General features: G+C 34.6%; 1 non-coding gene across 1 annotated transcript; it reads left to right on the top strand.

Moving 5' to 3' along the window:
- Positions 1-9,416: 9,416 nt before the first annotated feature.
- Positions 9,417-9,521, top strand: LOC128036362 (small nucleolar RNA R71). The gene has a single exon (XR_008193159.1). It is a non-coding gene; the product is annotated as a small nucleolar RNA R71 (small nucleolar RNA).
- The last annotated feature ends 3,992 nt before the right edge of the window (positions 9,522-13,513 follow it).

The following is a 13,513-nucleotide window of genomic DNA, read 5'->3' as shown; positions in this document are numbered from 1 at the left end:
ATACAGTTGTAACGCATGGTTTGTGTAAGTGTAGACAATCGTTATTAAGTAATAAGTACGTAAAATAATTTTCATCTCCATAGGGACTGTGTATGTTAATCAATTAATTGTAAAATGAATATTAACAATTTGGTAAGAAAAACACAATATTCTTGTGGTGATTGATGATTAAATTAAATTAAATAATCTAGATGCAAAGTGATCCTTAATGCAAATTAATCTAAATGCAATGTATACAATAGGAAGAATGTGATGGGTTTAGGAGCAAATTGACAAACTTAAACAATCAATAACTTGAATAGGCTAGAATAATTACATCATTTAACTTAATTCATTTTCATCAGGCTTAATACTGTTTTGGAAAGTATTCCATGACAACTTGATCTTTCATGAGCTTGAAACCAATTTTAAGTTCTTTTAGAATCTTTCACTTAGAAAAACATGCATACTACCATGATAATATTTAACTAAGGGTTTCCTAGAATTCATGTGAAGTAATAGGGATAGGCTAGGTTTGAAACAATTTAATCACATAAATCTAAAAGCTATGCAAGATAATAGAGCTTTCTCAAGTATTACGAACCTTTAATTTAATCAGGTTAGGAACTAAATTAAGCATGCACCTTTCAGTTATTGTGCTAAATTAAGCATGCACCTTTCAATTATTGTGTCTATTAATCGCCATCTGGTTAGGATTGGTCAACTAATTCTAATGCATTCAATCACATTTTCATGAATGAAATACATGCTTGACTTTAATTGAAAGTGAACAAATGAGGCACAAAACATCATAAACATGATTTAAATGAAATTTATTTAATTGATGTGACCATTCTAGCTACACAAATTTAAGCTGCCATTGTTGATGAAAAAATAACAAAACAAATTGTGAACATGATTAATATTAAATGTAAAACAACGATAAGGAAAAATAAACTCTGATTGATTCGGTAGTTCTCCAGAATCTAATTGTAGAGACTTCCTCCAGTCCTCGTGTTGTATATTCGCAAATTGCTCCTTAAGGTGGCCAGCCAATAGAGTTTTTTCTCAAGGATTTGCTAGCTAATGGAGAGGAAAAATGGGGATGGCTATGTGTGTAAGGGAGAAGAAAATGTGATGAGAGGAAAAAATGAGAAATGAAGAATGAATGTTAAGTGGGAGATGATTTGTAGCACCCCTAACCCATATTCGTCACTGAAATAGGGTTACAGAACATTACCGTACAATTTGAATATTAAATCACACATTTCAATGATTGGCATAACATGATATAAACAATTCATTCATGTACATATCGTCCCTAAGTCGAGCCCTTGAGGCCCTAAAAATACTTTAGAAACAATTCGGGAATAAATTGGAAACATTTGGAAAGTCAATGAAAAAGTTACAAAAATTTGACTTCAAGGGTCACATGGTCGTGTGATTCACATAACTGAGACACACGCCCGTGTCTCAGGCCATGTAACATTCGAAATAGGGACACATGGCCGTTCCCAAGCCCGTGTCTCACCCGTGTAACTCTTTGAGTTGGGTCACAAGGTCAAGCCATACGCCCGTGTGCCAAGCTGTTTAACTCTCAAAAGAGCCACACACGCCCATGTGCTAGGCCGTGTAACAGCATGACTTGCATGCACTAAAACCTACAGGGGGCACACGGCCGTGTCGCCTAGTCGTGTGTCACACACGGTTGAGTCACACGCCCTTGCCTCAGGCCGTGTGGACATGAAAATGACCAAAATCAAGCCATTTCCATCACCAAATCAAGTATGCACCTAAAAGCATTTTGTGCACATGACCAAAGCATCAAAACCTAACCAAAACATCCATGAAACGACCAATTCAAAAGACCAAATGCATTCAACCAATATGCCATACAAGGCACCTCAAATGCATACATACAAATTTACCTAAACATATACATATAATTGACAATATTTCATTCATAAACATCTAGTTCATTTCCATCTCAAAACATATCATAACTTGACCTTTATCACTTCAACATAATTTACCATTTGAGCCATACCATCCATGCATCATATGTACCAAATTGACACAATTCAACCATCATTAAACTGGTACCAAAACAACCAACTCATACAACCAAAATCAACATCTAAGCATTCAACTAAACATCAAACACAAGTCCACCTATACATGCCATTATAACCTTGGCCAAAACATTAAAAACTATCGATATAATCGCTGGATAGTGTGATAGATCTCTGATGAATTCCAAACCAATTGAGCTTTTGATTATCTATAAAACATAAGAAAGAAAAACTACATAATCACATAATGCTTAGTAAGTTCGTAAAACATGAACAAAACTTACCATTTCAATACATAACATTAAGATTAAGCATGACATAATCTAACCACAAGCTTGGCATAAGCCTAAGCATCATTAACAACATGTGTTAGTTCGTTGAAACATAATTCACTTGAATTAACATAAGGTAAGCTATGTGCACATGAACATACTTCATTTGAAAACGTCATTTTCATGAATATAAACATACTTACATTAAAAATTTCCATTTCAATCCTTTCATAATTTCATGATATAGTTCATTTGGAAACTTATCGTTCCTTTCCTTTTCATGCTCATTGAACCATTTAGAATATCAGTGGATACTCAGGAAAGCTCATACAAAGTGTGCTAAACATATAACCGTAACCTTCCCTTTACATCGTTGCTCAGATGAGTTGTGAAATGGGCTTACTTACACGAGCTGTGGGTCGAAACCACATGATACTGCTTATACGAGCTGTGGAGTATCCACAAAAAATGCAGGACCTCAACCATTGGTAAGACATTCAAGACTAGCACCCGAAACATTAAAACCCTTATGACTCGTCATTTGTATCCTATGAATTCCTAAGGTTCAAATGGGGCTCAATATTCGTCATGACATCGTTGGATATACATCATATGGTTACATGGAAAATAACACATTAACATATAGATCATTATAACATTTAAACGATATATAATCATACGAACTTATCTTGACGACTAGGGCGTAGCAATGGGATCGACTAATCCGACACCTTAGCTTTTCCCCGATCTACGTCTGTACGAGGTCTATCTGGATCTAAATAGGAAAATTCAATTCATTAATACTTCTATTATTCAATTCAACCTGTATTTCATATTTTTACAAAATTACTATTTCCCCTAGCATTTTAACTTTTTTTTACAAATTAGTCCTTAAGCTCATAAATTGAAATTTTAGCATTTTAATCCTCATCTCAAGCTAGCCAAATTCACTAGGGATCTATCTCAATTCATACAAACCATCATTTTACAATTTCACCATTAACTTTTATCATTTTTACACATAAGTCCCTAAATGAAAATTTCATCCAAAATCACATTAAAAACTAGTTTATTTATGAACAAGGACTCATAATCCTTCATAAAACATCAAGAACACTTATGGGAAAACCCTATATCTTTAATAGTTTTCCAAATTGGTCCTCGGGCTAGCAAGATTAAGCTACAACGATCCCGAAAACATAAAAATCATTAAAAACTGAATAAAAAATCATACCATGCAAGAGATGTTAGTGACCGAATGCTCCAAGCTCTATCTCTGATGGAGGTTTTGATTGAAGCAAGAACAGAATGAAAAAAGATGATAACTTTTTACTTAGTAGTTTTAGGTTTATTTATTTAATTACCTTTTTAACCTTTATTTTTAACTTAAAATTCACTTAAGTTTCATAGCAATTAGACTCCTTTTACTAATAGGACTATACTTTTGTACCTTTTATGATTTAATCCTTTTTAAGTAATTAAACATGCAAACGTCAAAATTTCATAACGAAATTTTAATACGACCGTACTAACATTCCATAGACATTAAAATAATAATAAAATAATAATTTACTCATTGAATTTGTGGTCCTAAAACCACTATTTCGATTTCATTAAAAACGAGTTGTTACACATGAGGGATATAGAGCGTGGTATTTATAGTGGATGGATAGGTAGTAGATTTGCTAAAAGTAGATTAAAATCCCTTAGGTTTCTCTTTCCCATGGCAAGCCATAAATTGTGGACATAGGGGTTATTTATTCGCTTGATTCATGCATGAAATCATGATTGAATCAAGCAAGGTGGTGGACAGTTTCAATGGTAAAGCTTGGGTGCTAATTTATGATTTATTTGAAATTTTTGGGACCTATAATAAATCTCTCAAAAGTGGATTTTGAGTTTCCCAAATGCCCTTGCTGACTTGGGCTTTATTGTCCCTTATTTGGACGGGTTGATGACTCAAATGCTTGCTAGACTTGTTCATCAATTCCACCAACTTTAATTTGATCAAATTAATTTCTTCACGACCCATTTTTCCTTGCCTTTGCCGCTCATATAAAGTGAATTTGGCTCATGTCGATGTAGCTTTAATAAATAAGCTATGCATAAGTCCTTGGTCCAATTGCAATAATTAAATCAAGCTTAATATGTACCATAAAATAATTAAATTATGCACAAATTTAATGCAAAATATCACAAAATTGCCATTATCTTAATATGAACAAAATTCAACCAAATAATTACTAAATACTCTGAATTAATTATTTTTAAGTAAAAAGCTATCATAAACTATTAAAAAAACCTATATCATTTAGAGTTTACACATCCCCAAACGTAATCTATTACTCGTCCAGACTAATGCAAAGAAAAAATTAGATAAGGAAATCTTGCAACAAGTTTAATTAGAATCGTTAAGTAGAATAAACTTTTTCACATAAATTCTTTTTGTTGACAAGTTGCTCATATGCAAACATTATTTCAAAATTTTATACTAAGTGAAGGAAAATGCTAACATAAGTCATAGAGTGCATGCTTTTGAAGGTCATACATAACATTCACCATTCAATGAAAGTTTCCTCATCAATTAAAAAAAACAATCACAATGTTTAATTTAGTGGTCCTCATATGTTGAACTTAGCAATCCTCTCCACTAATGTAGTTAACATGATTATCAAAATCAATAGGTCTTTTCAAGGTAGGGATAAAGAGAAGTGAATTTTTAGGTTCAATAATCTTACCCTTAACTTTTCCTTGAATCTTTTCGAGGTATATCCTTTCTATTAATCAGTTTTACCACCCCCAAACTTAAATTTAAGCTTTATGCCCAATAATATGTCTCAATATTTTGAGTATTTATTTTGCTCTTTTTACTTTAACATTTGAACAAAGATTTTTCTCCTTTTTTTTAACATGTAGAACATATACATCTTTTTAAATTTTTACTCAATCTTTGCTCACCAAGACAAGTATAGTTAAGACTGGTGCAAAAAAAAAAAAGGATAAAGCTTAAAAAGATGGTAATATGGCTTATAATGTAGGTGATTAGCAATAAAATAGGCTTATAGGTTCAAACTAAAGTTTCAAGGGTCAAATTCATATGATAGGCTTGAAAGGCTCAAAGGATCCAAAGAAAATGTGTCTATATAATGTTTAGATTCTTATGCCTCCTAGTATTTTGCCTCAAGAAAGTTACTAAGTCAATTCTAAAGACTTAAACCTTCATGTATGTTTATTTCTAAGGAAATTAAATTTTCATGGAAAAAACTACATAAGACCTAAGAACATACAAGCATTCCATACGTTACGATAACATAAAAAAAAATATAAAATCAGAAATCATACTTGCATTTGAGCTGACTTATGAACAAATTTTTTTTCTGAACATTCTTTTATTTCAGCATACTTAGGTGTAAACATTGAATCATACTTAAGAAATAAATTTAAAATTCATGCAAATATTACCTTACCCCCCATTTAAAAAGAAGTAATGTCCTCATTGCGAAAATAAAGTAATGAATGAAAACTGAACACTAGGAAGGATAGCAAGAAAAGAGAGGTGAGTCATGAAGACTGCTTAAGTACCAAGTCTTTCTTAACAATCCAACCCTAGACATGCCCATTCACATTACCACACTACTTCGCTTTTTATAATAAAGAGGCATTGTGTTTAATTTATCCATATTTACAATTCCCTATTTATTATGTGAAAGCAAAATACTAACTAAGAAAAGAAGTATAAATGCCTAAAAATAAATACTTAAGAAAAAGAAATTTCCCCCCTTTTATTTCGTGTCCTTGTCTATGTCTTTCTCCTTTCCCTTCTTGGTTGCACTTGATTCCACAAGCTCTTCTTGTCATGTCTTGAAGATATGATCTAGGAACTCGAGAACAAAAGTGTTAGAGATATTCTTAAAAGTATTTCACATGGTACCATCTCTAACTTTTGCATATCTCCAGTAAGCTCGTTGTTGGTTATGCATAAATTTCCACACATCCATCATAGTTGAAAATTTTGATTTCTTCATAATGTTTGAAGAAGTAGGCATTGGATTAGTCAACTTAGGATTAACACTTGGCTCAACTCATTTAGCAACATTTGATTCCACCCTCAGTTTAGGGCTATTTGGTTTCTCTTCAGTTTTTGCTTCTTCTATTTCATTTACTAAGTCAGTTTTTGGTTCAAATTTGGTTCACGACTCGTCAAATTCTAGTTCATTTGGTCTATCTGGCTCAACCTGGCTCAAGAGTTCAACATTCTTCACTAACCTTTCAATATCATTCCTTTTTATGCAACCTTGAACATAACGGCCCTTAAAGTTTGCTTTTTATCTTACTTGGGCCCTCAAGAAAAGTGAAGTAATCAATGCTGGAAAGTAAGCACTTCCTGCCTTTTTTCTAGCGCAATCTTTAATTTCCTTGAGTATAATTCTCCCAACATTAATAGACTTTTTTTTGTCATAATTGCATACTACAAAAACATTCGTTCCATCGAGATGGTGGAACTATGTGAGGTAGACATGAAGCTATATCAAATAAAGTAAAACCATACCTTAACCACTGGGTTTAAATACTGCATTAGGAAGTATACCAATACCTTAAGAAAAGTGTCAATACTGGATCAATACCTACCAGGGTTTCAAAATGGCAGAATGTCAATTTGGTATTTTTTTATCAGTGGGGTATCGATATCTTTTAAAATATCGATGCTTAGACAAAAAGTATTAATACTTTTATTCCTGGAGTAAATCTAACTTGTCTGAAAATGATTAAAACATATTTGAAAATGTTTGACTCAGTTAAAACCATTTCAACTTGATTTTATGAAATTGCTCAAGTTTACTTTTATTCGAAACACTTTAATTTATTATATCAAAACATATTATCCAATAAGGTTTAGTTTAACAATCTCTCTCTTTTGATATAACAAAACATTTTGTAAATTTTGTTTCTAAATAGATTGGTCTGCTTAATTAAAGTCATTTAAAATTTAATCTCCCATCTATATAAAAATCATTTTTAATTTAATACATAAACATTTGGAGCATAAAAATTTGAAATAAGCTCAAATTTGACATTCATTTTGCTTTAAAAATATAGTCACTAAAATTTATATATAAGAAATCAATCAAGCATAAAATTTACCTCTCTATTCTCCCCCTTTTTGTTATATCAAAAAATAATCAAGTAAAACTTAAGAGGAAAAGAATGCGGTTAGTTCAAAGATAAATATTACAAATAAAGAAAAAATTAACTACCATACCAATCAACATTAAGGTGCAATCACATAGAATTTGTGTTTGATCACCTTGAAGCAATTCACCTTACCTGCAAACATAGAATTATGTTTTCTCCAATGGGTCCTCTACTAGATTGTTCTCCCATTGCATAGAAACTAAGGTTTCTAACTCTTCCATCACTAAACATTCCTTTGTCGAATCGAGAAATTTTATTGCTGTAAGAACATTAAATGTTACTTGATTGCTTGAACTCTCATGGTGAGTTTGCCTTTTTGCACGTCTATTAATGTTCTTCCCATGGCTAAGAAAGGTCTCACTAGGATGACCGACACTTCTTTATTTACTTCAAAATCTAAGACAATGAAGTTAGCAGGAAAAATAAACCTATCTACACATACCAAAACATTCTCAACCTTTCATTCTGGGTATGCCAAAGATCGATCCGCTAGTTGAAGTGTCGCAGTCGTGGGTCTTCACCTATTCCCAATAGCGTGAAAAAAGATTTGGGCATCAAGTTGATGCTCGCTCGTAAGTCGTACAAAGATTTACCACAGTAAGATTCTTCAATATTACATGGTATTGTAAAGCTTCCAAGGTCCTTCAAATTAGGAGGTAGCTTGTTCTGTAATAACATACCGCACTCCTTAGTTAGTGCTACAGTCTCGTACTTATTTAGTGTTTTCTTCTTGGATAGGATATCCTTCATGAACTTGATATAGTTGGGCATTTGTTCTAAAGACTCTACCAACGAAATGTTGATGTGAAGTTGCTTTAGAACATCAAAAAATGTCTAGACTTGCAGTTTTTTTCTTGCTTATGGGTCGGAATTTTTTGAGAATATGGAGGTGATAGAACTTTAGGTTGGACTAGACAAATTTTTCGAGGAGATAGATCTGCATCTAAATAAGGTGTCAGCTTATTAGAATTCACTAGTTTAGATTTTACCTCACCAGACTTTGTCAGTTTTGGCTCTTCTAGTGTAGGAATTTCAACTGTTGGTTGACTTTCCCCCTTCCCAATAGGTTCATCTTCAACCACAACTTCCTTGGGTTCCAAAGTCTTACACTTTGTAAAACAACTACCTTGCAATGTTCTTTACCCAAATTCCTCAGATTTTCTATATCGCTTTGCAGGGCTCCTTGCGATTGGTTACGAAGCTCCGTAGCTAATTGACCCATTTGGTTATCAAAATTTTTCAGTTTTGCTACTTGGCTTTGGATTAAGGCATCATTCTCTGCCATGTACGCCTTCAACAATTCTCCAAACTATTAGATGATTCAGCTTGTGTTGGTTTTGGAACTTGTTGATTAAACCCTTGGGGTTGACTTAGTCTATGCTACATCTAAGTGTTGGTCGATCCATTTCCTTGGTTACTCCAAGAAAATTTTGGAAGGTTTTGTCATGAAGGATTGTAGAAATTAGACTGTGGTCCTTGTCCATTTCTATTTTGGTGATGATTCCCTACGTAATAAACCGACTCGAGATTTGATGGAAAATTCTTGAAAAAATAGCCATTCCTACAATATACACAAGAAACAACATTGAATTGACTAGGTGGCTAAACTGCAACATGATTAAAACTTTTAGTACTAAAATGTTTCAACACTGAAGAGATAAAAGTTACCTGAGTTGAGAGTGAAGTGAGGGCATCTACTTCATGCAATCCGACTACTTATATTCCTAAAGCTGCTGAATTTTTCAGCCACTGGTAATTGTTACTGGCTATTCTCTCGATGGTCCCATAAGCCTCATTACAAGACTTCGATAAGAGAGCCCCATTTGTAGAAGCATCTACCACCAACCTTTTGTGTGCATTGAGACCATTATAAAATGTCGCCAACTGGATGTAATGTGGAATCTTGTGGTGAGGGCATCTACGTATAACTCCTTGAATCTTTCCCATGCCTCTTATAGGTACTAATCATCCATTTTCTAGAAAGTGGTGATCTTATTTTGTAGTTTAGCATTTATCTAGGTGGGAAATACTTTACCAGAAAGTGTTCGATTAATTCTTACCATATTGAAATTGAATGAGAGGGCAACAAATTAACCCACGCTCATGCTCGGTCTTGCAATGAGTACAAGAATAAATTCAACCTCACTGCGTCTTCAGTTACCCCGGCTATCTTAAAGGAATCGCTCACCTCTATGAATAATTAAAGGTGAAGGCGTGGGTCTTCTGTAGGTATTCCACTAAATTGGTCCATTATTTGAAGCATTTGAAACATCAATAGCTTCTATTGAAATTGGGGTGCCTCAATCTCCGGTCTCTTAATTCCCGAATTTAACTCTGTAAATAGTGGTATAATGTACTGCCTTATCTTCTAATCCCTATCATCAGCAATAAGAATTGTATTGTGCATATTAGCAACTCTATTTCCTTGACCATCATCAGCAATAAGCATCGAATGTAACAAAAAGTTTCAAACGCATTTGCATTAACCACAAATAAACCTTGCATGCCTATTAAACTCACAAAAAAATTAAAATGTGTGTGTATTTCCGAACCCCATATGCATTCACCAAACTTAAAGTTTGCATTACCCCCAATACACTAACATAAAATGTGATGACAATAAAATGCAACGATAATATGCACTAACAAAATGAAAGTTATGGCTACATGTAATGCATGAATAGTACAACTAAAACTTAAAATAAACTAACTCAGTTTTCCTCAGCCATCAATGTGGCCGCACGATGTTTCTTCTTATTCCTTTTTTTCTCCTCCTTCTTGCATTTTTTTGTCTTTAGAGAGTTTTCTCTTTTTTTTAGGCTTCGCACGATCCTCAAATCACTTCTCAGTTCTCGGTGTTGCCCCAGCATCATCGACTGCTTCTTATGAAGGAGAGGTTCGGTATAGACCACTATACCCAACAAATTGTGGTGTTCTTCCCCTGTTACCTCTGTAGCTTCAGCTGGTCTAACTTTATCTTACTCTAAATTATCTTTAGTTGCATCAAAAAACTCGGATGCAGTGACAATGTCCTCAACAGATTCTTTCTTAGCAGCTTCTATCGCAGTATTGTCTTCCTCAACTTTCTCATTCACAACTTTGACATGGACGTCCTCCTCTTCCATAGCAACTTCGTCCTCAATAGTAGGTGCTTCTTAACCAACAATGAAGTTACCCTCGAACAGGCTATTAATCCATCGCATGCACTCCTCAACATTCATTAAGTATTCTTCTTTCTCAATGTCAAAGACGTGCAAAATGGGGGGATTCCACCGATTTGTCTCGGTCCCCTAGGTCATCTTCCTCGGAGGGTTCATACTCTCGGATAGCCGGTGGGAACACTTTAAATTCTAGGAGTGGGGTTTGGCTTAACTGACGTGATGTGGCTACAATCGAATTGTTATAGGCCCTTGTATAAACATAAAAAAGATTTTGTGATCTGTCCATGTCCTCTATTGTAGCGACAAGCCTAGTCTACTTATTGTTGATGGAATTGGCTAACTTTTCGATATATTTCATTTTGAGCAGTAATGATGTTTCGGCAGTCAAGTTTGTTCCTTTGCTTCCTGCTTTGGTTTTGCCCTTCCTTGTCTTACTGGTTTCTGCTTCCTTCATAGTTGGTGTATCTTTGCCACGAGTCATTCTTCCAATAAAGGCTTCATTTATCGGACCCTTATTTTCTAGGACCTCTTCATCATCGCGGGGCATGATCCCTTTCTGCTGGCATAGTAGCATCACCAACGATGGGAAAACCAAAATTCCATTTTTACTTGCGGTGCAATCAGCAATTTCCTGGTGGAGTATTGCACCGACTCAATCTTTCTGCCCTTGAAAATTGATTGTATTAGGCACATTCTATCAAGATTGGCTGTGGTGCTGTGAGTAAAAGGCAGTAACCTGCAGTTGATAAAATAAAACTAGATTTTGCTCTGCAATGTCAGGAAGCGGCGATGCATCGTATAATTCTTTTGATGTGAACCCATCCACAATGCTCATTCGACACATAAATCCTTCACCAACAAGTCCCTTTTTTCGTATGTGATATCTTTAATAAATTTGGAGTGTACATTGACATCCACCTTAGTGTTGTATAGCTCATTGATTTTGGTAGCATCCTACGGGATTAAACCTTCTCGAACAAAGACAAACTCCAACTCATGGTCATCAAGGTTAGCGTAAAACTCACATACCAATGAAGGAGAATAACTTCAAGGATGCGTCTGTAAAGCCGCCCACTTCAACTTAGAAATGGTTCGTGATACTTGTTTGCCCAAATTTTGCTACTATGAAAGGAGAATGCCTTATTCTGGGCGGAAGTTTCACTTTAAGATGTTGTTTTGAAATCGGTCTTTGGCAGCTTACATTAAAAAGATCACTGACTCTTTTTTTTTCGTTAGCATGGAGGATTCTGACCCACAAACTATAGTTGTAGAGGATGAGTGTTCTTCAACAGGCTTGGTGACTTTCTTGACGAATCCTCTCGTTCTTACAATATTTTGCTTGTTTTGTGGAGTGAAATGGTTTAAACATGTAAAGGTGCGATCTTGGGGAAGAGTAAGTGAATAAAAATGGTTGCTTAGGTGTTTCACAGTCGGCACAGTGAAGAGGGGTTTATAGTGAGTGAAAGAAGATGATTGAAAGACGTGATTTTTGTGAATGGATATAAAGCTGGCAGGAATAATTACGTCTAATGAGAATTGCGCCCACTCAGACAAATTAGACGGCTAAGTTGCTTTTGATCAAATGGTGGGATCTAGAAATTGTCCTCATTTTTGCTGATTCAGACATGACAGTACAATAGTATGACTTGCGTTGACAATAAAGCCCAAGCGCGTCGACGATGGTGTCTAATTATTCTGCAAAAATAAAGACAAATAGAAAAAGAATAAAATATATTTGAACAAAAATAAAATAAAAAAACATAATGATAAATTCGCTAAAATTAAAATTTTTCGACCAATTTAATGGTTTTCGCCTTCTTGTGATCAGATTCCCAAGATAATGTTTCAATCACTGGCCATTCACTTTGAACTGGTGTCCATCATTTAATTCTCTAATTGTGACTGCACCATGAGGTAATACTTTGACAACTTGAAAAGGTGCAGACCAACAAAAGTGCAATTTACCGGTGCAACTTCAGTCTAGAATTGAGTAATAAAACTTGTTGACCCGCGATAAATTGTCGCTGCAAAAGAATTTCGTCATGCCATCGTTTGGTCTTTTCCTTATAAATTACCACATTTTCATAGGAATTTCGCCTAATTTCCTCTAGTTTAGTGATATCCAATAGCCTTTTCTTTCCAGCCACTTCATAATCCATGTTCACTTGCTTAATTGCCTACATTGATTTGTGCTCCAGTTCAACTAGCATGTGACATGCTTTCCCAAAAACTAATTTATACAGTGATATCCCTAATAGAGTTTTGTATGTTGTCCGCAGTGCCTATAAAGTGTCATCCAGTCTAAAAGTCCAATATTTCCTCGAAGTGTTCACAGCCTTCTCAATACTATTTTTAATTTGTCTATTCGATACTTCAGCTTGTCCATTAGTTTGTGGATGATAAGTAGTAGCCATTTTATGATTAACTATATATCTTTCCAGTGCGACTGCAACTTGGTTGCAATGAAAGTGTGTACCCTGATTACTAATCAATGCCTTTGGCGTGCCAAAGCGAGTGAGTATATGCTTGTGAAAAAAATTAAGTATTGTATTTGCATCATCCTTTGGGACTGCCGCAGCTTCAAACCACTTCGAGACGTAGTCAACAGCTACTAATATATAAATATTTCCAAATAAACTTGGAAATGGTCCCATAAAATCCTTACCCCAAAAATCGAACAATTCAACCTCCATAATTGGCTATTGCAACATTTCATTGCGTCGGGATATAGAACTAGTGCACTGACACCTATAACATTGATTCAAAAAATTGTGGGCTTCTTGAATAATGAAGGCCAGCAGACGCCTGATTGGACAACCTTAGTGGCAGTTCGCAT

This window comes from Gossypium raimondii, chromosome 13, assembly GCF_025698545.1.
Source record: "Gossypium raimondii isolate GPD5lz chromosome 13, ASM2569854v1, whole genome shotgun sequence".
Taxonomy (NCBI): Eukaryota; Viridiplantae; Streptophyta; class Magnoliopsida; order Malvales; family Malvaceae; genus Gossypium; species Gossypium raimondii.
Note: the sequence above shows the minus strand (reverse complement) of the source record. Positions and strands in the feature narration are given on the sequence as shown.